Consider the following 12,213-nt stretch of genomic DNA (forward strand, 5'->3'; position numbering starts at 1 on the left):
GTATAGGAAAAATGAATACAATGAATCCAGATGAAGAAAAAAAAATATATTTCCATGTGTTTTGAAGTCATACCTGTCAGTATTCTAAGTTGTATATGAAAGATAATTGGAAAAAACTATTTGAATGAATAAATGATTGGAATGGTTTGTCACTGGACAATTTATAGTAAATTTCTGATAGTTTAGGCAAAAAACTTAACAACCCAGAAAGGATATAAGGTTTGGCGTAGGTATGAAGATATCTGAAAATGGACCTAATTTCTACAATTTATACATTTTTTTTAATCATTTATTTTCTGTGTTAAGAGTCATATTGTGAGAATTTACAGTTATGTGTAACTTCTACCGGAATCCTGAACTTATGCATTAAAAAACCATTGGTGACTTTCTGGGCTGTTAATACAGTCCTGTTCACTTTCTGTTATGTTGGATTGGAATAAATGTCTAGAGCTTATGGAAAATGAGAATTGACACAAAGCTTTACCTGACTGGAAGGAAAAATAATTTAAAATTAATATGGTGGTCAGTGAAAAATTATTAATTTTATGCTCTAGTTACTTTTATTATTCAAATAGTGTACCAATATTACTACAGACACATATGAAGGAAAAAAAAATGCATATTCATTTTTCCTCCCAAGCCATTTTATTTTTTTAAAAAAAGAAAAAAAAAATCAATCTTTGTTTTACATATAAATTAACATTCAGTTCTCTTGTTATCCATAGTTTAGTTTTTTTCACTCATGCAACACTATGTGTGGCACTTTTCACTGCAACGCTTAGATAGACACTTCAGGGACTTACTTTTATTATCACTCACTGTTCACACATGCACAGCATGCTTAATCATGAGAGGTGTAGTAGAAAGTATCTAAAATAAAATGTGTTACTGAAAAGGAAGGAAGAATGTTCAGAGAAAAGTTGTTGGTGGGGCATCTGGGAAGGGATATTTTGTGAGCATTCTCAGTTTTTGCTGGTTTTGTGCTGTGACATGTCCTGTAGAAACAGGTGCCTTTCCATGGGTCAATAATAAGAGGGTTTCCCCCTGGTGCCTTCAGTGCCCCATAGTGCAGCCAGCTAAGGGGGAAGACGTGCTCAGGTAAAAGGAACATGGGAAGAGGAGATCTGTGCTTAGGGTGATTACATTCATGCAGTAAGGCAGGACTGAGTCTAGCCTGGAGATTAAGAGACAATCATTAGGCCAGAAAAGAAATGGGAGGGATGCTGATTTAAAATGAACAAATTTAAGAATAAGGTTTTGTAATGTCCCTCAGTATTCATGATCACCTATACCATGAACGTGTTTTGATGCATTACCAAAAGAAGTCAAAAGCCTAACTATTAATAACGTCATAAAAAAGCATAATTGGGCAAAAATGTACCACCTGATAACATGTATCCTATCTGCAAGCCTCTTTGTCTTTGAGAAGCCTACTGCTTGTGGACAGAGAGTACACGTAATCCATGAACAAACTGTATTTAATGAAATGTTTCCATTGTAAATACCACAAAAATACCACACAACATAAGATAAAATATTATAGGTTATTAATTAGTCAGCCTCTCCTTTGGCAGATAATTATTGTAATTTTTAATGAGCAGAAAATGTTCAAAGACATCTCAGAATACAATAATGTTACATTATAACCTTCAAAGAAATAATAATAATAATAACAATAATAATAATAATAATAAACTGTAGAAGGTTATATCATTTAGGTGTAGTCTATGTTTCTTTTCCAAGACAGGTTTAGTGAGTACAAAAAAGCTATTTAGCCTAACCCTTCTGATAATTAGAATTTTTGTCACTGTAGCTATAAAGTTGATCTTTAAAAAATATACACCAATAACTAGGTTTCTCAGTTCATTTTGGTGGCAGAAACCACTGCCCAACCGTATTTACTGTCCTGCCAGGATTCCATCCTCTTTTGTTTGTTTTGTTTCAGAACTTTCTGAACTTCTTTGGACTCACTCTACTATGTCCATGTCTTTATGCTGGGGAATCCAGAGCTGAAGGCAGTGCTCCAGGTGGGTTCTCACAAGGGCAGAGTAGAGGGGAAGAATTGCCTTCCTCAAACTGCTGGCCACGCATCTTTTGAAGCAGCCCAGGGTACAGTTGGCTTACTAGGCTGCAAGCACACATTTCTAGCTCATGTTGAGCTTCTCATTGATCAGCACCCCCAAGTCCTTCTCCTTAGGGCTGGTCTCAATTCATTCTGCACCCAGTCTGTGTTTGTGCTTGGGATTGCCCCATCCCAGGTACAGGACCTTGCACTTGGTCTTGTTGAACCTCATGAGGTTTGCACAGGCCCACCTCTCAAGCCTCTCCAGGTCCACATGGATGGCATCCTTTCCCTGCAGCATGTTGACCACACCACACAGGTTGGTGTCATCAGCAAATTTACTAAGGGTGCACTCGATCCTATTGTCCATGTCAGCGACAAAGATATTAAATAGCATTGGTCTCAATACTGATCCCTGAAGAACACCACTTGTTACTAATTACTAAATGGACATTGAGCCATTTACCACAACTCTATTAATGAAACATTACGCACTGAATGGTCCATCCAACAAATCCACATCTCTCCAGTTTAGAGACAAGGATATCATGAGGGACTGTGAAATGCTTTGCACAAGTCCAGATAGATGATGTCAGTTGTTCTTCCTCTATCCACCAATGTTGTAACCCCATTACGGAAGTGTGGCAGTTTTACTCAGCTAGGCAGCTGAGCTCCACCGCAACTGCTCTCTCACGCTTTCTCCTCAAAGGGAAATGGGGAGAAAATATGATGAAAACAGCTCAAGGGTTGAGATAAGGTGAGGGAGATCATTCAAGAGTTATCATCACAGGCAAAACAGACTCAGCATAGGGAGATTATTAAAAATATTACCTATTACTAACAAACTAGAGGAGTGAGAAACAAACAAAACAAAACAAAACAAAGAAACAAACAAAACTAAAACCACCTTCCCTCCATCCACCCTCCACCCTCATCTAACTCCTCCCCCTAAGCATGCAGGGGAACAGGGGAATGGGGGTTGTGGTCAGTCTATAGCTCTTTGCCTCTGCTGCTTCTTCATGATCACTCTTTGCCCCTGCTCCATCATGGGGTTCTTCCCATGGGATGTTATCCTTCTGGAACTGATCTTGCATGGGCTTCCCACAGGCAGCTCCTCAAGAACTACTCTCACATGGGTCCATACCACAGGGTCCATCCCTCAGGAGCAAACTGCTCCAGCTTGGGTCCCCATGGGTGGCAGCTCCCCCCCAGGCCCCCTGCTCCTGCATGGGCTCTTCTCCACAGGCTGAAACTCCAGCCCAGAGCCTGCTACTGCAGGGGTTCTCCATGGGCCACAGCCTCCTCCAGGCCACATCCGTCTGCTCCACCGGGGGCTCTCCATGGGCTGCAGGGGGACAGCATGCTCCACCAGGGGCTTCTCCACAGGCCACAGAGAAATTTCTGCTGCATGCCTAGATCACCTCCTGTCTTCCTGCTGCACTCACCTTGGGGGTTGCAGGGCTGGTTCTGACTCCTTGCTCTGCCAGCTGCTGTTGTACAGCAGTTTTTAGTTTTAATTTAAATTTATTTTATTTTATTTTATTTTATTTTTTTCCTTTCTAAAATATGCCCTCACAGATGAGCAAACAGCATTGCTTATTGCCGCAGCTCTGGCCAGTGTTGGGTCCCTTTGGAGCCGACTGAAACTGGCCCTTATCTAACACGGGACAGCTGCTGGATTCTTCTCACAGAGGTGACCCCTGCAGCCTGCTGCTACCAAAACTTTGCCATGTAAACCCAGCAGAGGAAGGCCACCAGATTTGATGATGTGCCCTTAGAGAAGCCATGCTGGCTGTAATCTAGTTACCTCTTTATTTTCCATGTGCCTTAGTATAGTCTCCAGGAGGATCTGCTCCGTGACCTTGCCAGGCAGGTGTTGCCTGTAGTATCCTTGATCTTCCGTTATTCCCTTTTTAAAAAATTGGGGCTATGTTTCCCCTCTTCCAGTCAGTGTTAACTTCTCCAGACTGCCACGACTTCACATATGTGATGGACAGTGGCTTAGCAACTACCTTTACTAGCTCTCTCGGGACCTGTGGATGTATCTCATCGGGCCACATGGACTTGCGCACCTTTAGTTCCTTAGCTGGTCTCAAATATATATGATCTTCTCGTGCAGGGGGAAGTTCATCATTTTCCCAGTACATGCCTTTTCCTTCTGCAGCTTGGGTTGTGTGGCTAGAGCTCTTGCTGGTGAAGATAGATGATGCAAAGTAATTGAGTAATTCAGCCTTCTCCATATCTTAGGTGATCAGGTCTCCCATTTCCTTTTTGAGAAGGCTGATGATTTCCCTAGTCTTCCTTTTATCACCCATGTACCTATAGAAGCCTTTCTTGTTGCCCTTGATGTCCCTAGCCAAATTTAATTCTAATAGGACTTTAGCTTTCTTAACCTGATCCCTAGCATCTTGGACAATGTCTCTGTATTCATCACAGGCTGTCCTTCCTTCCACCCTCTGTAGACATCCTTTTTCTCTTCGAGTTTGAGCAGGAGCTCCTTGTTCATCCATGAAGGCCTCATGGCATTTTTGCTTGACTCTTTGTTGGGATACATTGTTTCTGAATTTGGAGGAGGTGATCCTTACATATTAACCAGCTTTCTTGGGGCCCTCTTCCCTTCAGGGCTTTGTTCCATATTACTCTACCAAGCATATCGCTGAAGGCAATAAATAAATAAATAAAAATAAAGAAGGCAAAGTCTACTCTCCCAGCGTCCAGGGTAGTAAGTTTGCTGTTCTCCCTCCTCACTGTCCTCAGGATCCTAAACAGCAGCATTTCATGGTCACTGCAGCCAAGGCTGCCCTTGAACTTCACATTCCCCAAGAGCCCCTCCCTGTTGGTGAAAATGAGGTCCAGCATAGCAGCTCTCCTTGTTGACACCTCTGTCACTTGGAGAAGGAAGTTATCATCAGTGCATTCCAGGAACCACCTGGATTGCCTATGCCCTGCTCTGCTGTCCCTTCAATAGATAGATACCGGGGTGGTTGAAGTCCCCCATAAGGACCAGGGCTTGTGAATATGACACTGCTTCTATATGCCAACAGAGGGCCTTATCTGCTTGGTCTTCCTGATCAAGTAACTTGTAGCAAACCCTTACTATAATGTCACTGCTCTCCCTGTAACCCAGATCCGTTGCCAGCTCCTCATCCATCCCCAGGCAGAGCTCCATGCACTCCAGTTGCTTGTTAACATAGAGAGTAACACCTCCTTCTCGCCTCTCTTGGCTGTCCTTTTGAAAGAGCCTATATCTTTCCATTCCAACACCCCAGTCATGGGAGACATCCCACCACATCTCCATAATGCCATTGAGGTCATAGACCTGCAGGTGTGTTTACATCTGTAGTTCCTCTTGTTTGTTCCCCATGCTGTATGTGCATTAGCATAGAGACAATTAAGTTGGGTACCTCTCTGGCCTTAAGTTTGGAAATGTTTTTTCAAAGTTGCTATGAATTGATTTCGCTTTGCTGTATGAGATTATGATGAGGATTTGGCCTTTAATTTTTAATGAAGTACTTCTACAGAAAAAAAAAAAAAAAAAAAAAAGAGCTTTGCAAGAGTACAAAGGTTTTAGTCACGTACAGTGCAAAACACTATTGCTTTTCACCTTCCTGATTATTTGCTTTTATGACAGCCAGCACATGCATTGCTGTGACAACCTGCTACTGATTATAAAAATGTAGCAACACAATGCAGTATGCTTAGCAACTATCTTAAGCAGGCAGTTGCAGATACAAATCAGAATAATAATAATAATAATGATAATAATAATGATAATAATAATAATAATAATAATAATAAATCATCTACACAACTACATCTTGAACCACATCCACAAAATTTAAGTTGTCTTTAACTGACAGGAGGAGTAACTCGCAAATACAATACAATACAATACAATACAATACAATACAATACAATAAAATAAATAAAAAATCCCATCTTATCTATCTGTCCTGGAAAGTTTAACCCCCATGGACAAAGGAGGACTTCAGATATTTTTACTGAAGTGATAGACTATAGACCCAGAGTAATCTTTCAGCTAACAAAGGCCCAGTTCTGTTGCAATGTTTTACTTTGTAAACTGGTTACTCAGAGATTAGACATCAAATATGGAATAAAATCTGAGAAAGTGAAGTCCAGAAATATTCCTCATTGCCTGAAAAGATTCTGTAAAGACTGAAAAAGTGCACTAATTTGTTCTTTCTTTCACGTGGATCATTACTGCCTTTATTTCCTCTTGATAGAACCAGGTTTGTGAAGAACATGCATTTACTTGTTTTTTTTTTTTTTTTTTTTTTTTTTTTTTGCTATGGACCATGTGTTGTTTTTTGCTTTACATTATGGCATATGATAGGCTTCATAGCCTCTTTCAGAGAACAGAGTCACATTATGCTAGATAATGCAGAAATAATAACAATAGTAATAATAATAATAATAATAAAGAGGTCAATTTTTCAAATTAAGGTTCTGATTTCACTTCTTTTTCTTACAAATCTTACACTTTCACAGAAAGCAACAAGCTACAAAATGTATGTCAGGTGCAACATGAGGTATAAATGACAAAAGCAAGGCAAACAAAAGCACCTGAACCAGTGGAATAAACAAAAGTAAGGAAATAATGATATCAGAAAGCAAAGAGTTTAATAGGAAAATAGAGTTCAATTAATCCCAGATCTAATTTTCCAGTGCTTTTTTTTTTTTTTTTTTTTTTTTTTTTAAAAAAAAAAAAAGTTTAGAAGATCATGCTGTGAAATTGTTCTGCTATAATCAAAAATGGATTTCATTCTGTAATCTGTACAAAGTTGAATCACATCCCTGGAGATTTGCCAAATTACCTGAAAACTATTTGAGTGATCAGTGATCCATGTTATGTGATCTTTATCTCCTCACTCTTCTTTTGTTCATGACTTTCATACATATATGCATATATATATATGATTGGATGGTTCCTGACTGAATAAGGAATGGTGACTAATTGCTTAAAAATATTTTAAACATCTTTGGAAGTACTCCATTATGATATGTTTTATCAATGTTGCAATGCTTCACTTTGTCTACTCTCATATTAATGACAAGTGAAGTGAATGGGCAAGATGTTCAATGCAGTGTGAAGGGTACTTGATACACAGTTCCTATTAATAATTGAAAGAAATTGGTGTTGCTAATATCCTGTGCTCTGATAATGTTAATGTTCTGCCATTTTCATACTTTGCAAACATTAGCTGTTAATCCACACAAGAGCTGTTTTACCTATGTGTGCTACTAAAAATCCAAACCTGCAAATGCAGACGTTGGATGTCTAAACAAATCGGGCCTGATTTTGAAAGCTTTTCAGCATAAAGCTGTGTTTCTCACTATAAGTGAATTGGTGTTATCTCTAAACTCAGGTTATTTTATTGGAAACTGTAACTATGGATTTAGAAGCACAAGTACGTGCACTTGGAGAGGAAGGAGAAAAAAGGACAGCCCAAATTCACAAAATTTTGAATTCCCTTCATTCCTGGGTTCAGCTAATTCCCTTCATTCCTGGGTTCAGCTTGGTCGTAGTTGCTGGATTTTTTTATTTTTATTTTTTTTCCCTTGCTGTTGGTACCTCCACAGAGTGGACAAGTATCCAAAAAATGAAAAATCCATCTGTCTGTTTTTAAGAAATGGCTAGAGATTGTCATTGCTTTGGGAGATAATTGTTTTGATCTTAAAGGGAAAAAAAAAAAAAAAAAAAAAAAAAAAAGGAAAGCTCCATGTGTGTAATGGAAAAAATGCCTCTGAAGCCCAAAGAACAGCATCTAATCACTGCAGCTGCTAATCACCTAACACCCACTACCACAGTGAGCTCTCTTGAAACAATGCAACTTATTTTCTACAAAGGTATTCCAATTTATAGCAGAAACATTCTTAAAGGAAATGAAACTGCAGATGGAGGCTATTCCCAGAAGCAAGCAGCGATTTTTGATCAATATGAGACATTGCAGAGGTTCCCATCTTAGAACAGTGAACACCTGCTTTCTGAAAATCACTTATCCAGTTGGGTATCAACAAGGAAGCTGCAAAGGAATCTAGAACTACCAATTCTTAAAATTCTTAGTCTAACTGGTGTTTTATTGGTATTCATAGTAATACCAATAAAATATAAAAAATGTTTCTTCTTTCACAGAGTAATGTTATTAAATGCATATTAAATTTTCAATCAGAATCAGTCTACTGGACTGTGCAGGTAATGGGTACAGTCACATTTTCAGTCAAAACTGAACTCTCCTTTTTTGCTTGTTTGAAGTACTCTTTAATTTAGTTCTCCACTCTGTTGCTGGAAATCTCCAGTCTCTTGCTGAAGAGTCTCTTTCTCTCTGTTGGATGGGATATGGCAACTTGGCTTCTAGCTGACTGATTCCGTACACACTTGTACCTTTTCTCTACAGTGAAAGAAGGGGTGAGTCTACAAAGTTTTGAGAAACCTGTTTTGCAGGGCACTGGTGTAGAGGGGGAAGATCTGTGGCTTCTATATTGTGTTTTAGATATCTTATTTGTTATATTTGGATACCTTCTGGCAAATCAGAACTGTAAATACAATAAAAACAGTATCCAGCTTGAGGAGGTGATTATAGTGCCTCCAATTAGTTTGCTATATATAATAAACACAAAATATTCCAGGCAGTGTCTGCTGACAAGTATATGCAAGTGAACAGAATTTATCTGGAAATCTTTCAGAGACATGTGTTGAATGCCACCAGGGAGAGGACATGCTTATTTGGCTGAGAGTATAAATTCACTCTGTTATTGTATGATACTGAAAATCTAAGGCCAAATATCCTACGTGTAAAACTTTTTATCTCTGGTTTCACAAGCTTGGCCCGCCTCCCCAGCTGGGCATCAAGGGTGAGAAACTTGAGTCCCATTGGTATTTGAGGATGATAGCAAATCAGGGAAAGAAATTTCAAGGAGAATCACAGAATCACAGAATCACAGAATTTCTAGGTTGGAAGAGACCTCAAGATCATCGAGTCCAACCTCTAACCTAACACTAACAGTCCCCACTAAACCATAGCCCTAAGCTCTACATCTAAACGTCTTTTGAAGACTTCCAGGGATGGTGACTCCACCACCTCCCTGGGCAGCCTGTTCCAATGCCTCACAACCCTTTCAGTAAAGAAGCTCTTCCTAACATCTGACCTAAAACTCCCCTGGCGCAACTTTAGCCCATTCCCCCTCGTCCTGTCACCAGGCACGTGGGAGAACAGGCCAACCCCCACCTCTCTACAGCCTCCTTTAAGGTATCTGTAGAGAGCGATAAGGTCGCCCCTGAGCCTCCTCTTCTCCAGGCTGAATAAGCCCAGCTCCTTCAGCCGCTCCTCGTAGGACTTGTTCTCCAGGCCCCTCACCAGCTTCGTCGCCCTTCTTTGGACCCGCTCAAGCACCTCGATGTCCTTCTTGTAGCGAGGGGCCCAAAACTGAACACAGTACTAGAGGTGCGGCCTCACCAGAGCCGAGTACAGGGGGACAATCACCTCCCTAGCCCTGCTGGTCACACTATTTCTGATACAAGCCAGGATGCCGTTGGCCTTCTTGGCCACCTGAGCACACTGCTGGCTCATATTCAGCCAACTGTCCACTATCACTCCCAGGTCCTTCTCCGCCTGGCAGCTCTCCAACCACTCATCTCCCAGCCTGTCGCTCTGCTTGGGATTATTACGCCCCAGGTGCAGGACCCGGCACTTGGCCTTGTTAAACTTCATGCAGTTGACCTCAGCCCATCGGTGCAGCCTATCCAGATCCTCCTGCAGAGCCTTCCTACCCTCGAGCAGATCGACACACGCACCTAACTTGGTGTCATCTGCAAACTTACTGAGGGTGCACTCAATGCCCTCGTCCAGATCATTGATGAAGATGTTAAAGAGGACCAGCCCCAGCACCGAGCCCTGAGGGACGCCACTAGTGACTGGCCTCCAACTGGATTTGACTCCATTTACCACAACTCTCTGGGCCCGGCTATCCAGCCAGTTTCTAACCCAACGAAGCGTGCGCCAGTCCAAGCCAAGAGCAGCCAGTTTCTTGAGGAGAATGCTGTGGGAGACGGTGTCAAAAGCCTTGCTGAAGTCAAGGTAGACCACATCCACAGCCTTTCCCTGGTCCACCCAGCGCGACACTTTGTCATAGAAGGAGATCAGGTTCGTCAAGCAGGACCTGCCTTCCATAAACCCATGCTGACTGGGCCTGATCGCCTGCTTGCCCTTCAAGTGCCGCATGATGACTCCCAAGAGGATCTGCTCCATGAGCTTCCCTGGTACTGAGGTCAAACTGACAGGCCTGTAGTTCCCCGTGTCAGCCCTCCGGCCCTTCTTGTAGATGGGCGTCACATTCGCTAGCCGCCAGTCAGCTGGGACCTCCCCCGATAGCCAGGACTGCTGATAAATGATGGATAGTGGCTTGGCCAGCTCCTCTGCCAGTTCTCTCAGTACCCTTGGGTGGATCCCATCCGGCCCCATCGACTTGTGCACATCCAAGTGCCGTAGCAGGTCACCAACCAGTTCTTCGTGGATGGTGAGGGCCACATCCTGCTCCCCATCCCCTTCCACCAGCTCAGGGTACTGGGAATCCAGAGAACAACCGGTATTGCCGCTAAAGACTGAGGCAAAGAAGGCATTGAGCACCTCCGCCTTTTCCTCATCTCTTGTAACTAAGTTTCCCCCTGCATCCAGTAAAGGATGGAGATTCTCCTTTGTCCTCCTTTTTGTGTTGATGTATTTATAAAAGCGTTTTTTGTTATCTTTAACGGCAGTAGCCAGATTGAGCTCCAGATGAGCTTTGGCCTTCCTAATTTTGTCCCTGCACAGCCTCGCTACATCCTTATAGTCCTCCCTAGTGGCCTGCCCACTTTTCCAAAGATTATAAACCCTCTTTTTTCTCCTAAGCTCAAGCCACAGTTCTCTGTTCAGCCAGGCTGGTCTTCTTCCCCGCTGGCTCATCTTTGGGCACATGGGAACAGACCGCTCCTGCGCCATTAGGATTTGCCTCTTGAAGAGCGCCCAGCCTTCTTGGACCCCTCTGCCCTTCAGAACCGCCTCCCAAGGGACTCTACCAACCAGTGTCCTGAGCAGCCCAAAGTCAGCTCTCCGAAAGTCCAGTACAGTGGTTTTACTGGTCCCCTTCCTGGCCTCGCCAAGAATAGTGAACTCCACCATTTTGTGGTCACTCTGCCCAAGACAGCTCCCGACAATCACATCCTCCACCAGTCCTTCTCTGTTTGTGAAGAGAAGGTCTAGCGGGGCGCCACCCCTGGTAGGCTCACTAATCAGCTGCGTCAGGAAGCTATCTTCCACTTTCTCCAGAAACCTCCTAGACTGCTTTCTCTGGGCTGTGTTGTGCTTCCAAAAAGCTTCTCTGTCTTTGTGCAACATTCTCATACTGACACCATCTTTAGAAGCAGTATGAGTGTCAGAAAGCTAGAGAGTGTCAGAAAGCTCCAAGTATGAGCAAGGTGGGGCTAATTGTCAATGTCAGATGATGGGAACAATCATGATTAGCAGAGAGGGAATAGTAATCAGATAACTGATTAATGAGAGAAATAATTATGGAGAGAACTGATTAAAGGAAAGGAAGCCAGCACTCATCAAGGGTAGCCCAAGAGATAAGATGCCTAAACTGCCAAAAGAAATAAACAAGATACCTAAACTGCCAAAAGCTTCAAGAAATATTTGTAGGGCAAAATGCAGCACAGAGTAGGTGTTTGGGAAAACTGAGGAAGAGAAAAAAGCAAAGCAGCAGAGGAATGCAGTGAGTTCTCTGAGACAGAGCAGTAATTGAAAAATGATCAACAGGTAAGGCTGGAAATGGAGATAAACAGCAACTGTCCAACAAAAGGGAGCAATGTGGAGGATGGAAAAACAGCACAGAAAGAATAAGAGGGTCCAGCTGAGAGTGCTGGCAATTCCTCACTGAAGGAATGAATAGTGAGAAAGCAGGTCTGTGTCTCAGGCATGACTGGGTTGTTAGTGTGACTGCTAATTAAAAAGGTCTGTAGAGGCTACTTATTGCATGATCAGTGCTTTCAAAATGAAAAGTTTGTCTGAGGAAATAATATCTAATGAATGTTGTGAGAAATTCAAAAAAATATATACACATTTCTTGCTTTTAGATTTATTTCCTAGATAAATGAC

The sequence above is a fragment of the Oxyura jamaicensis genome, chromosome 2 (genome assembly GCF_011077185.1).
Source record: "Oxyura jamaicensis isolate SHBP4307 breed ruddy duck chromosome 2, BPBGC_Ojam_1.0, whole genome shotgun sequence".
NCBI classification, from domain to species: Eukaryota; Metazoa; Chordata; class Aves; order Anseriformes; family Anatidae; genus Oxyura; species Oxyura jamaicensis.